Consider the following 11,054-nt stretch of genomic DNA (forward strand, 5'->3'; position numbering starts at 1 on the left):
AGATGAAATAAAATCCTTCCATGATAAACAAAAGTTAAAAGAATTTACTTATAGAAAGCCTGTGCTACAGAATATTCCATGAGGAGGAAATATTCCATGAGGAGGAAATGAAAAACAACAATGTAGGTCAGCAAAGGGAGGAACTACCTTAAAGAAAAACCCATTCAAAGGAGAAACCAAGCTAACTTAAAAACCAAAAATAAGCCCAAATGACAGGGAGTACAAATCATATCTCAATAATAATCCTGAATGTAAATGGTCTAAACTCATCAATCAAAAGACACAGAGTGGCAGAATGGATTCAAAAGCAAGACCTAACAATATGCTGCCTTCAAGAGACTCTTCCCATAGAAAAAGACATCCACAGACTAAAGGTGAAAGGATGAGAAAAAACATACCATACACACTGACTCAGTAAAAAACTGGGGATCTCCATCCTTATTTCAGATAAAGTGGACTTCAAGCCAAAGTTAGTCAGAAGGGATAAAGAAGGACATTTCATACTGCTTAAGGGAACCATAAATCAGGAAGACATAATGATCATAAATATACATGCCCCAAACAACAGTGCACCCATGTACATCAAACAAATCCTTCTCAATTAATTCCAGGAATCAAATAGACCACAACACAATAATTCTGGGTGATTTAACACACCACTGACACCACTGGATAGATCGTCCAAACAAAAACTAAAAAAAGAAACCATAGAACTCAATAACACAATCAATAACCTAGACTTAGCAGACATATATAGAACATTCCATTCATCTATGTGCGAATTCACTTTCTTCTCAGCAGCTCATGGAACTTTTTTTTTTTTTTTTTTTTTTTTTGCGGTACTGGGGATCGAACTCAGGGCCTTGTGCTTGCAAGGCAAGCGCTCTACCAGCTGAGCTATCTCCCCAGCCCACATGGAACATTCTTGAAAATAGACCATATGTTATGCCACAAAGCAGCCCTTAGGAAATGCAAAAAAATAGAGATGCTGCCTTGTGTTCTGTCAGATCATAATGGAATGAAATTAGAAATCAATGACAAAATAAAAAACAGAAATTACTCCAACACCTGGAGACTAAATAATAGGCTATTGAATGAAACATGGATAACAGAAAACATCAGGGAGTTGATTAAAAAAATTCTAGAGGTAAATGAGAACGACGATACAACATATCAAAATCTCCGGGACACTATGAAAGCAGTACTAAGAGGAAAATTCATTGCATGGAGTGCATTCAAGAAAGGAATAAAATGTCAACAATTAAATGACCTAACATTACAGCTCAAAGCCCTAGAAAAAGAACAGAATAACAGCAAAAGTAGTAGAAGACAGGAAATAATTAAAATCAGAGCTGAAATCCATGAAATTGAAACAAATGAAACAATTCAAAAAATCGACAAAACGAAAAGTTGGTTCTTTGAAAAAGTAAACAAAATAGACAAACCCTTTGCACACTAACAAAGAGAAAGAGAAAACTCAAATTACTAAAATTCATGATGGAAAAGGGAATATCACAACAGACACCACTGAAATATATAACATGAGAAGCTACTTTGAAAATCTGTATTCCAACAAAATAGAAAATACTGAAGACATCGACAAATTTCTAGAGACATATGCTCCTCCCAAACTGAACCAGGAGGACATACACAATTTAAACAGATCAATATCAAGCAATGAAATAGAAGCCATCAAAAGACTACCATCCAAGAAAAGCCCAGCACCAGATGGATTCTCAGCCAAGTTCTACAAGACCTTCAAAGAAGAACTCATTCCAATACTTCTGAAAGTATTCCAGGAAATAGAAAAGGAGCTAACCCTACCAAACTCATTCTATGAAGCTAATATCATCCTCATACCCAAACCAGGCAAAGACACATCAAGGAAAGAAAATTATAGACCAATATCCTTGATGAATATAGATGCAAAGATCCTTAACAAAATACTGGCAAACCATATCCAAAAGCATATTAAGAAAATTGTGCACCACGATCAAGTGGGGTTCATCCATGGAATGCAAGGATGGTTTAGCATCCATAAATCAATAAACTTAATCCATCATGGCAATAAACTTAAGGATAAGAATCATATGGTTATTTCAATTGATGCAGAAAAAGCATTTGACAAACTACAACACCCCTTCATGCTCAAAACACCAGAAAAAATAGGGACAATAGGAACATATCTGAACATTGTAAAGGCTATTTATGCTAAGCCCATGGCCAACATCATTCTTAATGGAGAAAAACTGAAAGCATTCCCTTTAAAAATGGGAACAAGACAGGGATGCCCTCTTTCACCACTTTTATTCAACATCGTACTTGAAATACTAGCCAGAGCAATTAGACAGACTAAAGAATTTAAAAGGATACGAATAGGAAAAGAGGAACTTAACCTGTCACTATTTGCTGATGACATGATTCTGTATTTAGAGGATCCAAAAAACTCCTCCAGAAAACTTCTAGACCTCATCAATGAATTCAGCAAAATAGCAGATTATAAAATCAACACGCATAAATCTAAAGCATTTTTATACATAAGCAATGAAATATTTGAAAGGGAAATGAGGGAAACAACTCCATTTTCAATAGCCTTAAAAAAAATAAAATACTTGGGAACCAATCTAACCAAAGAGGTAAAAGATCTCTACAAAGAAAACTACAAAACATTGAAGAAAGAAATTGAGGAAGACCTTAGAAGATGGAAAGATCTCCCATGTTCTTGGATAGGTAGAATTAATATTATCAAAATGGCCATAATTCCAAAGGCACTATACAGATTTAATGCAATTCCAATTAAAATCCCTATGGCATTTCTCATAGAAACAGAAAAAGCAATCGTGAAATTCATCTGGAAGAACAAAAGACCCAGAATAGCCAAAGCAATCCTGGGCAGGAAGAGTGATGTAGGAGGTATCACAATCCAGACCTTAAACTCTACTATAGGGCAATAGTAACAAAAACAACATGGTACTGGCACCAAAATAGACAGGTAGATCAATGGTACAGGATAGAAGACACGGAGACATACCCATATAAGTACAGTAACCTCATACTAGACAAGGGTGCCAAAAACTTACAATGGAGAAAAGATAGCTTCTTCAACAAATGGTGCTGGGAAAACTGGAAATCCATATGCAGAAAAATGAAACTAAACCCCTATCTCTCACCCTGTACAAAACTCAATTCAATATGGATCAAGGATCTAGGAATTAGACCTGAGAACCTTCACCAAACAGAAGAAAAAGTAGGCCCAAATCTCCATCATGTTGGCTTAGGACCAGACTTCCTTAACAAGACCCCCATAGTGCAGGAAATAGAAGCAAGAATCAATAAATGGGATAGATTCAAACTAAAAAGGTTTTTCTCAGCACAGGAAACTATCAACAATGTGAAGACAGAGCCTACGGAGTGGGAGAAAATCTTTTCCACACACACTTCAGACAGAGCACTCATCTCCAAAGTTTATAAGAAACTTAAAAAATTTTACACCCAAAATACAAAGAACCCAATCAATAAATGGGCTAAGGAAATGGGCAGACACTTCAGAGAAGAAGATATACAGGTGATCAACAAATATATGAAAAAGTGCTCATCATCCCTAGTAATTAGAGAAATACAAATTAAAACCACCCTAAGATTTCATCTAACTCCAATTAGAATGGCTATTATCAAGAACACAAGCAATAATATGTGTTGGCGTTGATGTGGGGAAAAAGGCACACTCATACATTGCTGGTGGAGTTGCAAATTGGTACAGCCACTCTGGAAAGCAGTGTGGAGATTCCTCAGAAAGCTTGGAATGGGCCCACCATTTGACCCAGCTATCCCACTCCTCGGTTTATATCCAAAGGATTTAAAGTCAGCATACTACAGTGATGCAGCCACATTGACCTTCATAGCAGCCCAATTCACAATAGCTAGATTTTGGAACCAACCTAGATGCCTTTTAATTGACAAATGGATAAAGAAACTGTGGTATATATACACAATGGAATATTACTCAGTCATAAAGAAGAATAAAATCATGGCATTTGCTGGTAAATGGATGAAGTTGGAAAATATCATGCTAAGTGTAATAGGCCAAGCCCAAAAAACCAAAGGCTGAATGTTTTCTCTGATAAGTGCATGATGATATATAACAAGTGGGGGGGGGATGGGGGAAGAGAAGAATGAAGGAACTTTGGATGGTATAGAGGAAAAAGGGGTGGGAGGTGGTGGGGGTGGAAAAACAGTAGGATGAGACAGACAGTATTACCCTATATATGTATGATTACATGAGTGGCATGAATATACATTGTGTACAACCATAGAAATGAAAAGTTGTACCCCATTTGTGTACAATGAATCAAAATGTGTCTATAAAAATAAATATTTTAATAAAAAATAAAGTGTTCTTAAGTTATTTAGAATTATAATGGAATTCCAAAGTATTTTATTTTTGAAATTAGTAAAATAGAATATGCTGATTTTCATCTGAAAAAAGAAATAATTTTTGGATAGAGTGAGAGATACTTGCCTTAGTAGATGTTAAGATGTATTTCAAAGATGCAATAGATAACAAAATGAGGCAATGCCACAAAAATATGGAGAGGTAAAGATGACCAAACATTCCAGTTTGCCCAAGGCTTCCTTGGACATGGACTTTTCAGTACTAAAAGTAAGATAGTCCTGAGCAACCTGGAATGACTGGTCATCCTAACAGTGAAAAAGAATAGAAAACCCATATACAAACCTTAAATAAGTCATAGGGAATCACAGATTTGTGGGAAAAATATTTTGTAAGATACCATGCTCAGGGAAATGGTAACTATGTGGAGAAAAAATAAATTCATCCCCTACTCTTCCCATATTTCAAAATAAATTCCAGATGAATTATTGAATTATATATCAATTTAAAAAGTAAAAAATATAAAACAATAAGAAATTATATAGGTAAATATTTCCTTCATTTGGGCATATGAGGGACTTTCTAAGTATAAATACAGCAGAAGATATCTCAGAAGAAAATAGTGATATATATGAATATAAAATATTAAGTATCAACATGTATCAGAAAACAGTGTTCATAAAATAAAGAACTTATAAACTGGTCACCTATATGTGGAATCTGGAAAACTCAAACTAATAGAAAGAGAGAATATTATAATAGTTGCCATGGGCTGGAAGATACACAAAATGATATGTTAGTTGAAGGATAGGTTATGGTTAGGATATGGTTTGTCCTCCAAGGGTTCATGTCCTGGAGGCATGGTCCCAGTGGGTGTATTAAGAGAGGTGGTAGAACCTTTCAGAGGTGGGACTTTATAGAAGGTATTTAGGTCATTGGGGGCATCACCTTTGGAAGGGATTAGTGCTGGTCTTAAGAAGTGGATTCTTAAAAGAGAAAGCTTTTATAAATAGTACAAAACTGGCTGCTTCCTGGTCTTTGGATTCCTGTCTTGTAATGTGACCTCTCACTTCTGCACATGGCTAATTCCTTTTCCATTTCTCTACCATGTCATGGTCATGATGCAACCAGGTAGTTGCTGCTATGCTGTTGAACCCTTCAGCCACTAGAATCATGAGTCAAATAAACCTCTTTTCTTTATAAAGTATCCTTAGGTATTAGGTATTTGTTATAGGAATACTTAGCCTTAGGTATTTTGTTATAGGAATAGAAATCATGCTAATAGAGGGTAGAAACTTTCAGTTAAAAGGTGAATAAGTTCCAGGAATGTAATATACAGCACAGTGATTACAATTAATAATGCTATATTGTTTACTTGAAATTTGTTAAGAGAGTATATGGGGGCCCTCACTGCCCCCAATACATACTAGCGACCATGTGTGGTAAAGGATGTGCTAATTTTATTGTAATCATTACAGAATGTATATGTGTTCACTTTTCATTGCAGTGACCAAAATATCTGACAAGAACAACTTAGAGTAGGAAAAGTTTATTTTGCACTCATGGTTTCAGAGATTCAGTTCAGGTTTGACTGACTCCATTACTCTGGGTTTGATGCAATGGCAGAATGGTATACTGGAGGAAAGCTGCTCCACTCATGGCTAGAAAGCAGAGAAAGTGAGAGGGGAGGCAGAGATAAGATATAACCCAAGGGCACACCTCCAGTGACCTACTTCTTTAACCATACCCTCTTCTGCTTACATTACCACTCCACTCAAATTATAAATCCATCAAATGGATTAATCCACTGCTGGGGTTACAACTCTAATAACCCTATCATTTCACCTCTGAATATTCCTGTATTGCCTAATATATGAACTTTTCAGAGTACATTAAAGATATAAACCAGAATCAGGCACAATGTCACATGCCTGTAAACCCAGTGGTTTGGGAGGCTGAGGCAGGAGGATTGTAGATTTGAGGCCAGTCTCAGGAACACAGCAAGGCACTAAACAACTTAGCAAGATCCTGTCTCAAAACATTTAGAAAAAGAACTGGGGGTGCTGGGGAGATAGCTCAGTCGGTAGAGTGCTTGCCTTGTAAGCATAAGGCCCTGGGTTCGATCCCCAGCACCCAAAAAAAAAAAAAAAAAGAACTGGGAGATAGATCAGTAGTAAAGCACCCTTGCGTTCAATCCCCAGATCAAAACAAACAGACAAACCCAATTTAACTTTCTGCCCCAGGTTCCCAAAAGCTCATGTCCAACCTACAATGCAAAATGCATTCAGTCCATCTCCAAGAGCCCCTGTAGTCTTTACAATCACACAGTCCCAGAGTACAAGTCCAAATTCTCCTCTAAGACTCAAGGCAAATTCTCAGTTGTGAGCCCCAGTAAAAATCAGAAAAGCAAGTTTTATACATCCAATATACAATGGCACAAAATAAACATTCACATTCTAAAAGGAAGGAATAGGGACAAAGAAAGAAATCATGGGACCAAAGCAAGACTGGAAGCCAGTTGGGCAAACATTAAGTCCTATAGTTCCATGTTCAGTATCCATGGCACACGCACATGGTGGTGAGATGTACAATCCTGTTCCTTTAGCTTCACTGGCTGCAGCCCTCATTGCCTCTATTGGTCTGACTCTGCTGGCTCCTGTAGCTTTCCTTCATAGACATTCCATGTTCCTAGTATGTCTTAATTTCCAGGTTCCCTTTTGCAGTTTCAGCTTCACCTTCATAGCTTCATTCATCACCCACTTAGGGGATACATTCGGAGATTTTGTTATACTTTAATGCCTGGCCTCTCAGGTCTTTCTTTGGAATCTCAGTGGAAGCCTTGGTGACCCCTAATTCCAGTACCCTGTACTCCTGCAGAACCAGCATCATGTGGGCAATGCCAAGATCTGGCACCAGGTCCAGCAGTAACCTGGTCCCCTTGGAAAATGACTGCAGAGAACCCCAAATGCCTGTGCAACTGCACACAGTGAAAGGAATCCTGGGGAAATAACTTTCTAGGCAGTAGTGGTGTCATCTTCTCAAAGCAACATCTTTCAAAAATGTTTTCACTTCATACCCTTCATCCTGCAATGGGTTTAATCTTGCTGATTCCTGAGATGCCCTGAAGGCAATCTCTGTGCAAAATACTTAGCTTCTCTTTAGTGGTGGTAAACTCTTCAGCAACCAAATCTTCCTTGACCCCAGTTTTATACATGCTTCTTATCTGACCAAACTGCAAGTTCTTCAAATATTTCACTCTGCGTTTTGCTCCCAGTTAACACAGTAAACCTGTGTTTTGTTGATATTGTTGTGTTAACACAGGCTTACTGTGTTAACCTTCAAGTTGAAGCACCATCATTAGTTATGTAATTTTGGTCAAATCACCTAACAGTCTTTCTGAGCCCCACTTATCTGTAAATTAGGAGCAAAAACAGTTTGTTTTCTGGGGTTTTGAGAGAATTAAATGAGACTATTCTTGTATTTAGCACAGTGGCTACGAGACAGCTAGTAGTAGAAACTCATAATAACTCTATGATGTAGGTTTTTACTACTGAGGGAATGAAATCAGAGAGCGTCACTTGACCAGTGCCACAGTAAGTGGAAACCCAGAACATTTGATTTCAAAACCTAGGCTTATAACCACAACACTAAAATATTAGCAGCTACTTCTGCTGCTGTGGTGCTTAATAACATAGGAAAGAGACTGTCAGAACAGTGCAAAGATCACACGCCCCAGACCGGGAGGATGGGGAACTGCCTCAAATTCCCCAACTCGGATGACATCTCCCTGCTTCAGGAGTCTCAGTCCAACCGGGCTAGCTTTGGTGAGGTATCAGGTCCCCTCTGGCCGCAGAGAGAGACACGACAAATGTCTGAAGCTTTGGAAGTTTATTGTGCACAGTTCCTTTCCTACGCTTCTCTTACCCCTAGCTTCTGCGCACTCCCAGCTTCCCTTTTCCCAGCTTCTTCCACTCCCGCGTACTCCCTCCTTCCAGCTCAGCTCCAGCCGCTGCTGCTGCCGCCGTCGCCGTCGCCGCCGCCGCCGCCGCTTCCGCTCCGTCCGTTCCGTTCCCCCAGCTTCTGCCCCCTACTCTCCCACCCACCAGGCTTATATACACTTCAACCAATCAGGGGAGAGTACACGAGATAAACGCGGACAGCTGCAGGCGCAGGATGGGTACACGAGGGGGCATGCTCTAGTCACATCGTTAACTAGCCAATCATTGGAATTCGCTGGTTGTTTACTGTATAGCTGGCCGCTTTTGGCTCAGCGTCAGGCGCCATCTTGACCACGCCCAAGGCTGGGGTTCCCGGGAACCCCCACAGTGAGGGAAGGAGCCGGATCAGGAGCCGCTGGATATCAGGAACAAGTTTCGGTTCGTTTATCATCCAACATCTAACCAGACTCAGCTAGCAACTCAGCTGACTGAAGAGGAACAAATTAGGATAGCTCAAAGAATAGGCCTTATACAGCATCTGCCTAAAGGAGTTTATGACCCTGGAAGAGATGGATCAGAAAAAAAGATCCAGGAGTGTCTGATCTGCATGATGGACTTTGTTTATGGGGACCAGATTTAATTTCTGCCATGCATGCACATCTATTACCTGGACTGTATAGATGACTGGTTGCTGAGATCCTTCACTTGCCCCTCCTGCATGGAGCCAGTTGATGCAGCACTGCTTTCATCCTATGAGACTAATTGAGCCAGGGTCTCTCGTCTGACTTCAAGTGAACCATCATTTTTGGTGGTTTTGATCTTTTGTCACTGAGTCCAAAGAACCAGGGATTAGGAATTAAGATCATGCACAAAAGTTTCCTAAAAATTCCTAGATGGCTGCAGATGTTGAGGAAAGTATGTGATATTTTAGACACTTAGGGGGGAAAAAGTAGGATGGTATTTTTATGTAAAGCCTTGACCCAGTGTTTAAAAATATAATTGTATTTAGATCTTGTTATTGCTCCAGTACATAGGAATTGGGTAAAGTGTTAAAGCAGCTGTATATGTTTAAATTGTGTGTGTTGAAGATTAGGAAAAAGATAGTGGTTATTTTTCCTAAATGAAATAACTTTCTTCTCTCCACCAAATTCTTTTCTGAAGTTACTGGCATTTGGGTCAAGGTTTTATTAAAAGCTACATTTTATAACACTGGCACAAAAAAAAGTAGTTTTAAGCTTGTTTGCACAGTTCTTTTTTTCCATTGGAAATGAAATTCATTGCCTTAGGTCTTTTTAAATAGTGTATTACGGTTGGGGCTAGCTCTATGCTTGAAAACCAGTTTATTTATAACCTGTTGTAAGTGCTATATTCTGTTTGCAGTTAGGAAATGCAGAATTTTAAGTGATCTCCTAGCTTGTAAGCAAACTGAGATGCACTATCCCTTTTCTATAAAAATTGAGTTAATGTGGCAATAAATCAACTCAGCAAAGTGGGTCTAATATTACCCTTTCCTATGGGTTTTATCTAATTCTTTTGGTTGTTAATGTGATAAATGAAAGTGAAGGTAAATTTTAAATATTTTTTTTTAATTTCAATGATTAGTTTAGCACAATGTATGTAAAATATTATAATTTCAATATGTAATTTAAAGAAATATACATGTATTTGTGTGTATGTGTATATACACAATTTATCTTTTTTTTAATTTATTTTTATTGTAAACAAATGGGATACATCTTGTTTCTCTGTACATGAAGTAGAGGCATACCATTTGTGTAATCATACATTTACATAGGGTAATAGTTTTTGATTCATTCTGTTATTTTTTCCTTCCCCCCACCCCTCCCATCCCTCTTTCCCTCTATACAGTCCCTCCTTCCTCCATTCTTCCCCCCTCCCACCCCCCATTATGTGTCATCATCCGCTTATCAGCGAGATCATTCATCCTTTGTTTTTTTGAGTTTCACTTATCTCACTTAGCATGATATTCTCCAGTTCCATCCATTTGCCTGCAAATGCCTTAATTTTATCATTCTTTATGGCTGAGTAATATTCCATTGTGTGTGTATATATATATATATATATATATATATATATATATCACAGTTTCTTTATCCTTTCATCAATTGAAGGGCATCTAGGTTGGTTCCACAGAGTCTGGATATTGTGAATTGAGCAGCTATGAATATTGATGTGACTGCATCACTGTAGTATGCTGATTTTAAGTCCTATGGGTATAGATCAAGGAGTGGGATAGCTGGGTCAAATGGTGGTTGCATTTCAAATTTTCTAAGGAATCTTCACACTGCTTTCCAGAGTGGCTGCACTAATTTACAACCCCACTAGCAATGGGGTACCTTGCAAGTATGAGTGTACCTTTTTCCCCACATCCTTGCCAACACCTGTTGTTGCTTGCATTCTTGATAATCACCATTCTAATTGGGGTGAGATGGAATCTTAGGGTGGTTTTGATTTGCATTTCTCTTATTACTAGAGATGTTGAAAATTTTTTCATATATCTGTTGATTGCTTGTAGGTCTTCTGTGAAGTGCCTGTTCATTTCCTTAGCCCATTTGTTGATTGGGTTATTTGTATTCTTGGTGTAGAGTTTTTTGAGTTCTTTATATATTCTGGAGATCAGTGCTCTATCTGAAGTATGAGTGGCAAAGATTTTCTCCCACTCTGTAGGCTCTCTCTTCACATTACTGATAGTTTCCTTTGCTGAG

At 38.2% G+C, this 11,054-nt stretch overlaps 1 pseudogene; it reads left to right on the forward strand.

Moving 5' to 3' along the window:
* Positions 1–8,120: 8,120 nt before the first annotated feature.
* LOC124972528 (RING finger protein 11-like) lies at positions 8,121–9,660 on the forward strand (annotated as a pseudogene).
* Positions 9,661–11,054: the final 1,394 nt, after the last annotated feature.

Source organism: Sciurus carolinensis, chromosome X, assembly GCF_902686445.1.
Source record: "Sciurus carolinensis chromosome X, mSciCar1.2, whole genome shotgun sequence".
NCBI lineage: Eukaryota > Metazoa > Chordata > Mammalia > Rodentia > Sciuridae > Sciurus > Sciurus carolinensis.